Source organism: Bison bison, unplaced genomic scaffold, assembly GCF_000754665.1.
Source record: "Bison bison bison isolate TAMUID 2011002044 unplaced genomic scaffold, Bison_UMD1.0 scf7180017864374, whole genome shotgun sequence".
Lineage (NCBI taxonomy): Eukaryota > Metazoa > Chordata > Mammalia > Artiodactyla > Bovidae > Bison > Bison bison.
Window position 1 is genome coordinate 5067523 of NW_011494946.1, and position 7194 is coordinate 5074716.

A 7194-nucleotide genomic window follows, 5' to 3' on the forward strand; every position below is an offset into this window, starting at 1 on the left:
GTGACTCACGAGACCAAAGGGTAGAAACGTTGCCTGTGCCAGTGGGTAACCAACAGGCAGCTGGGGCTCCCAGGGTCCCTGGTCCCCTCCTCCCCACCTGCTGTGGACCCTTAGGTAACAGTTCCTGGAGGCGGTGTAGGTGGCAGGGGGAGGTTCTAGGGAAAGGGCTGTGTGAGCCACATGATTTTGAATCATAAATGTCCTTAGAGCTAAAATGTCTCTGCGGATGAATGAAGGCCTGGAAACGTAGCTGGTGGAAACCTAGGGTCTTTCCACTGAGCCCCAGTTGCCGGAGCAAATGGGAAACAACCCAGCCTTTGGGCCCGATGTGACTGGAGGTTTTCGCCTGCGACCTGTGGCCAGATCTCCCGAATCACTCTAGAAACATGGCCTCCCTGTCAAGCCAAAGCAGGAGATAGAATAGGACTTGCTGATTTATCCCGGCCTCTCTAATCAAATTCAGAGCCAAGGCACAGCCCGCCTTGGGGAGGTTTCTGGATGTTCCCTTGCCTCCTAATAGCGCTGCCTCCTCCTTCCTCTCTATTTACCACATGCCATTTGGTCAAATTAGAACTGGAACTCAGAAAAAGCAGATGCCTCCCTTTAGATAAGATCCAGAGAAGTCCCCTTGTGGGCGATGGGAAGAGAGATAGGTGTGTCTCCTCAAACTTCTGTACAACCACAGACGTGGCCTCTGGTGTGAGACTTACTACGGAACAGTGACCACCATGAGGTGACTTTCCTTCATCCTTGTAAGTTGGGCAGCCTTACCTGGGTGGGGCGCAGAAGAGGATGGTCATCTCACGTCCTTCCTGAGGACCAGTTACTCGCTCAGGGTCTCCTGTTGAATGACTCGGGGCTCCTCCAGGCAACTCTAGTGTGGCTCCTGAGCACCCAGATGTTGCCAGCGAGGGCACTGGATGCCCACTCCGCTCCTAACCCTGTAGAGGTGTCTTTGGTTCTCTGTTGTCTCCCTGTGTTTTAAAACTTTTATTGTAGAAAATCCCCAACATTCCAAAAAAAAAAAAAAGTGGAAAGAACTGTCCAGAGAACACCAGGATGCCTACTCTCACGGGCTGACTTGTATCTCGCCCTCCCCTGAGATGAGTCTGTTGGAGTCCCAACCCCCCTTTCCTCAGCATGTGGCTGTATTTGGAGCGATTAAGGTTACTTTACAATTCTCTGAGTGACTCAGAGAAGTGATTAAGGTTAAGCGAGGCCATACGCATGGCTCCGGTCCACTCTGACTGGTGTCCTTTTAAGTAGAGAAGATCTGGACACACACAGAGACACCAGGGATGTTTGAAAAGGGGAAGAAGGCCCCAAGAGAACACAGGGCAAGGTAGCCGTCTGGAAGCCAAGGAGAGAAACAGGAGAAACCAAACCTGACCCTTCGTCTTCGCTATCTAGATTCCCAAAGTGTGAAAAGTGATTACCTGTTGCTTCAGCCACTCAGGTGCTCTGCTGAGGCCACCCTAGCAAACAAATAACACCCACTACGTAGATTCTGCGATTGTTATCATTTTGCGATATTTACTTATCCTCTATTTATCCATCTTATTTTTTGTTTTGGTGAATTTCAAAATGAGCTGCAGATCCCTTGCCCACTTTGAAGAGTAAACTATTCCACAGAGAAGGTAAATGCATGCATGACTGTGCCCTCTCTGCGCCTGGGATAGTCAGGGAGGCAACTGATTGGTGAATTGCCTGCTCGTGTGTGTTGACCAACCAGAAAACTAGAACCTGAAAATGAGTGATCGTGAGGTTTGGTTAGAGACACCAGGGACTGGGTGTGAATGCTCCCAAGCCCGCCTGGCTAGGACACACTGCATTTCTCTGAGGCTCCCTGCTGGTTCTCCCCTGCGCGTGGGGGTGTGGAGTGGGGTCAGCACTTCATGCTGGTCGCCAAACGTCCAGAAGTCTCCAGGGTCAGGCACCTGGATTCAACCGATATTGTCAAGATCAGGCTGTGTGCGTCCTCAGAGACGAAGCTGGTGGTACAGGTACACAGCGTGTGTGGGGACCAGGGAAGGGCGCTGCAGAGTCATGAATGTTCCCTCGGGTGGCGCCTGGCCCCAGTTCAGGGTAGTGATATATGCTGTGACAAATGCCAGCATTTCAGTGACTTTGCCTGGTGAAAATTTATTTCCTGCTTATCCAAGAGCCCGGAGGCTCTGGTCGGAGGCGGCCGGCCTCCTCGCTGGCATTCAGGGATGCGGACACTCTCTGTATCGGCCCTTGCATCACCAGAGCCATCAGCAGGAAGAGTCACGTGGCCACCTGCCCCTCACTGAGGGAGCACTGGGCATTGCTGCCACTTCTCAGGGACAGCTCTGTCCCATGGAAGGGGAAGCTCACCTCCTGGGGAATACCAGCTTTTTCCACCCCAACTCGGAGGAGGTCCTGGAATGTCAAGTCAGCAGCTTGGGGTTGAGAGCTCACCCCCAGGGAAGGGCCAGGTCAGGGTGCAGGGGGAGCCACCTGCACCATGAGAGCAGAGAGGAGCCAGCGAGGGTTACGGTGGTCTGGCAGGGAGCCACCCCAGGGGCTGGGGACCACCCCCAGGAGGCCACCTTCTCCCAAGGCTGCATGAGAGTCCTGTTGAACTCTGACCCACCCCCACCCCACCACCTTCTCTTCTAGCTGGACCAAGTGACCCGGCTCCTCCTTTGTAAATCGGGGGTGATTGTCCCTTGGGGACTCAGTGTCATAAAGAGTGGGACGTGCTGACTCTGGTGTAGTTACTGTTCCACGAGGAGAGCTTGCTAAATGACGCCCAGCCGGCATCAGCCGAGATGCTGCTCCCTCCTCCCATCTCAGGGAGGCCCTCTTTCCTCAGAGTCCTTCTTAACACAGCGTTCCAGGAAATCAGCACCAGCCGTTGGAGCTAGCAGAGGAGATGAAAGCCCTTTACCCTCCAGAGGCCAGGCTGTGGGCATGTCTGTCTCTCCATCCTGGTGGCACAGCAAGGGCTTGGCACGCAGTAGTGTGTTAGCCACTCAGTCGTGTCCAACTCTTTGCAACCTCGTGGACTGTGGCCCTCCAGGCTCCTCTGTCCATGGGATTCTCCAGCCAAGAATACTGGAGTGGGCTGCCATGCCCTTCTCCAGGGGATCTTTCCAACCCAGTGATCAAACCCAGGTCTTCTGTATTGCAGGTGGATTCTTTATCAGCTGAGCCCCCAGGGAATCCCAAGACTATTGGGGTGGGTTGCCATTCCCTTCCCCAGGGGATCTTTCCAACCCAAGGATCAAACCCAGGTCTCCTGTATTGCAGGCAGTCTTTACCATCTGACCCATCAGGGAAGCCCAAGAGAGGAGAGTGGGTTCAATTCAGAATTAAACAGAAATTGTTTAATGTGATGATTTGTAGTCGAAGAGCAGGTTGGGAGGTTGGGATGTGAAAAACTACCGAGAGATCCCAAGGGTAGGGGATCCAGTTAAAGCCACTTAAGAGGACTCTTGCCAAAGGCAGGCCACGTGATGAGATATCAGGGGTATGGGGGGGGGGATGAGGAATTTGATCAGATGCCAAGGGTGAGAAAATGTCAAGGGTGGGGAGTCTCTCAAAACTGACTTAGAGGATTCTTGCAAAAACAGGACTCAGCAGGCTGACAAGGAAGCCGAGGGTGGGGGCCTGGTTCAGAGCCTGACCAAAGTTTGGTCAAGGTGAGCGTGTCAGGTGGTGAGAAGGGAGAACCCAGGCCCTCCGGCCTCTTCTGGGCTCCTGGGTCCTTGGGAAGGGCGCCAAGTTAGCCAGGCTGCACAGTCTCTCTGGGCAGCAAGGGTGGGAGTCATGCTGGGGTGGGGGATGGGGAGACGCAAAGCAGACCCCGCTTTGGTGGGCTCACCAGGAAGCAGGCCTGTGCGTGCCACAGTGGGGACAGGCGCACTGGCCTGGTGCCCGGGGCGGCAGTATTCCAGAAGGGTCTTCTGGCCCGGCTGATAAATCCCAGAGCTGAAATTAAGACAAAAGACTGTGAAGATGACACCTGCTGACACCAGCTGCAGGAAGGCCCTGGAAACTTTTATTATGAATTAGATTTTGCAGGCAACTCTGCTGGGTGAGCTGGTGCTTGGGCCGGTGAAAGGCTGCGCCACAGGCCGGCTGCCTTGAAGGTAAGAACTGCTTTCCAGGGGAGAGGGGAGGAATGTGGCCCTCCACCCTGGCCGCGGGCTCTCATGGAGGGCTGTTTGTGTCTCAGGAGTTGCCTCCCCTGGGAGAAGCTGGGGCTGGAACGGGCTTAGAGCACCTCTGGTCCAATGCTCCTGAAACCACTAAACAGACTGGGCCTCAAACCCATGGGCCAGGACCCAAACCTGGCCAGAACCCACACTGTTTTCCAGCTGAGATTGCATGCTTGGTTTCAGCACGTAATGAAGCTCAGGTTCTTTCTCATCAGAGAAAGAATTCAATGAGAGACGAAGTGATAGGTAAGAAGTAGACCTATTTAGACAGAAACACACTCCACAGCGTGGGCCAACTCAAAGAAAAAGAGTGGCTCAGAATATGACACAGTTTTCATGGGCTGGGTAATTTCATAGGCTGCTGAGTGGGAGGATTATTCCACCTATTTCGAGGGAAGGGTGAGGATTTCCAGGAATTGGGCCACCACTCACTTCACTTTTTGGTCTTTGGTGGTTGGCCTCAGAAATGTCTTGGTGCCTCTAGGTGAGTCACTTAGCTTTCAGATATGTTATGAGCGTGTACGGAGGCTCAAGGTCTGCTGGAAGTCAAATCTTCTGCAATCCTGGACCCATTTGGTTCTAATCAAATGGAATGTCGTGTCCTCGGGCTATGCCATTCTTTTAAGGGTGTGCTCTGCTCCCTTTCCCTCCTGTTTCACTCCATTTTACACGTGGGAAAACCAACCCCGAGCACAGAAGGGAGTTGTCCAAAGCCATGCCCCACGTTACTGTCACACCGGGGCTGGAGACCAGGACCCTCATCCCAGGATGGCACGCCTGACTGAGGGGCAGTCAGGTAGTGAGCACACCTCCAGGCCATTTGACTCAAGGAAGTTCAACTGTTAGTGCCTGGAGAGACAGAGAGAGTGAGACAAAGTGTGAGAGATGGGGAGACAGGGAGGGAGTGGGGCTGAGGCAGGAAAGAGACAGAGAGAGACCCCGGGAAGCCTGAGACATTAGGTCCGGAGCAGAGACGTGGACACCAGAAGGGCTGGACAGGACCTCCGAGACCCTCTGGGCAGTCACCTTTGTTTTGACAATAATGAAACCGTATAGCTGAGTGGTTTCCTTGTATAAAACTTTGGAGAAGTTTGACATGGAATGGCAAAAATGCTTCGGGTGCTTAAACTGGCAAAACTTCTGTCTCTGAGGGTGTTTGAAATGAGGTTTGAAAAACTGAAGAGCTGCAGTAACATGACCCAGCTCCAGGAAATCTGGGTAAAGGGGACGTAGATGGCCTGTCTGCCACAGGCCGGGGTTCAGGACTGCGTGCCCTCTGTCCAGAATTTCCTGATGTTTCTGCCGACAGAGGGAAATGCCCCAGAGACAAAGAGAGCCCTCTCCTCCCTAGCTCTTCCCATCACGCTACCAGCAGATCTCCAATTTCAAAGCTCAGCTCAAATGCCACCTCTTCCAGGAAGCTTTCCTTGATTTCTCACTTAACCCAGCTGGTATCCATCACCTCCTCCTGTAAATCCCTCTAGATACCCAGCTCCATGTCAGCCACTTTTAATTTTCCACCTCATATTTTCATAGTTATCTGAAAATATCGACAAAAGAGTCCCTATTCCACAGGAACTTCACAAGCCTTGCTCTTATCCTCACAACAAATGAACTAGGTTCATTTCTTCCTACCCTCTCAACAGAGAAGTAAGCTAAGGCTCTCAGAGAGTGAATAAAAACTTCCTTAAGTTCAGACAGAGGCAAAAGCAGGGCTCCAGCCCAGTCAAGGCTCCAGGGCCTTGACTCTTTCCACGAAGGCTCATGACACGTACTGAGGGCGGGGACTGTGTCCAGTCGGTGTGTCTGGCAGGCATTTGGCTCTCACCCTCTGCGTGTTCCTGAATGAATGAAACATTCGATGACTGAATGGACGAACACAAGAAGTATCCTTTCTTTTGATGGGTGTAGCTCAGTGGTTGGCAAACTACAGCCTGGGAGCCAAGTCCAGCTTGCCTCCTACTTTTGTAAATAACATTTCACCGCAGCATGGCCACATGCCCGCTGCCCGTGTTGTCTATGCTGTTTTCACGCACGATGGCGGGGATGCAGTGCAGCAGAGGCTGCCCATGGAGCCTAAAACACTTCCTCTCCGGCCCTTTCCAGACAGATTTGCCAACTCCTGCTGTAGTTCATGGTCTTCACTGGGCTGATTTAAGCAACCGTGCTTACTGCCTCTGTGATCTAGAATATTGTGTGTGCGTGCGTGTGTGTGTGTGTGCATGTGTTTGTGCTCTGGGTGCCTATCAAGTGTCAGGTTTCCACATGTATCTGGTATATATCACTTAATCATTTTACAGGAAAGCTTCATCTAGAAAAAGTTTGCTCTGTCAGCTCTTTCATAATATATACATATTTTTAAATTAAGATTAGCTCTGTTGCCAGCACTTTGGCACAGATATGGTGAAGCAACAAAGACCAAAGACCTTCCCTGGAGTGGAGGCGGGCAGACTGCCCCACCCCGGCCCCTCATGGTGGGGGTGACAGTGAGGCCGGCCCTGTCAGGCTTGCCAGAATCAAGAGCAGCCTGTTCAACGGCTGACCCTCTGCCTCCTCTCTGCCACAGGGGCGTCAGTATCCCGGGCTCCCAACTCCGCCTCCTCCTCTGGTGCTCCCCAGGATGCTCTTCCTCTCCCAAGCCGCCCCCCACCGCCCAGGGCATCCTCCTGAGAGGCGAGAACCCTGCCTCCCCCTTCCTGTTCCCGGGAGCTCAGGACTGGCCTCCAGACCCCTGGCCTCCGGGGCAGAGGCAGGGATTGGCCAGCTCCCACCCCAGATGCCCAGCAGGGCAGGTGCTGGCAGCGCTGGGGGCGTGACAACTCTCAGCCAGCCTCCAGAGGGTGCCCGCTGCCAGTGTGCCTGGGCCCTGCCCGCGATGACCGGCCCACCCCTCAGCCTCGCTCATCTGCTCACAGTTTCAGGACTGCTCTGTTACTCGGCTTGCTGTTTGGGTGAGTTGTGTGTGTGTGTGTGTGTGTGCGTGTATTGCGTGATGCTTTGGGAAAAG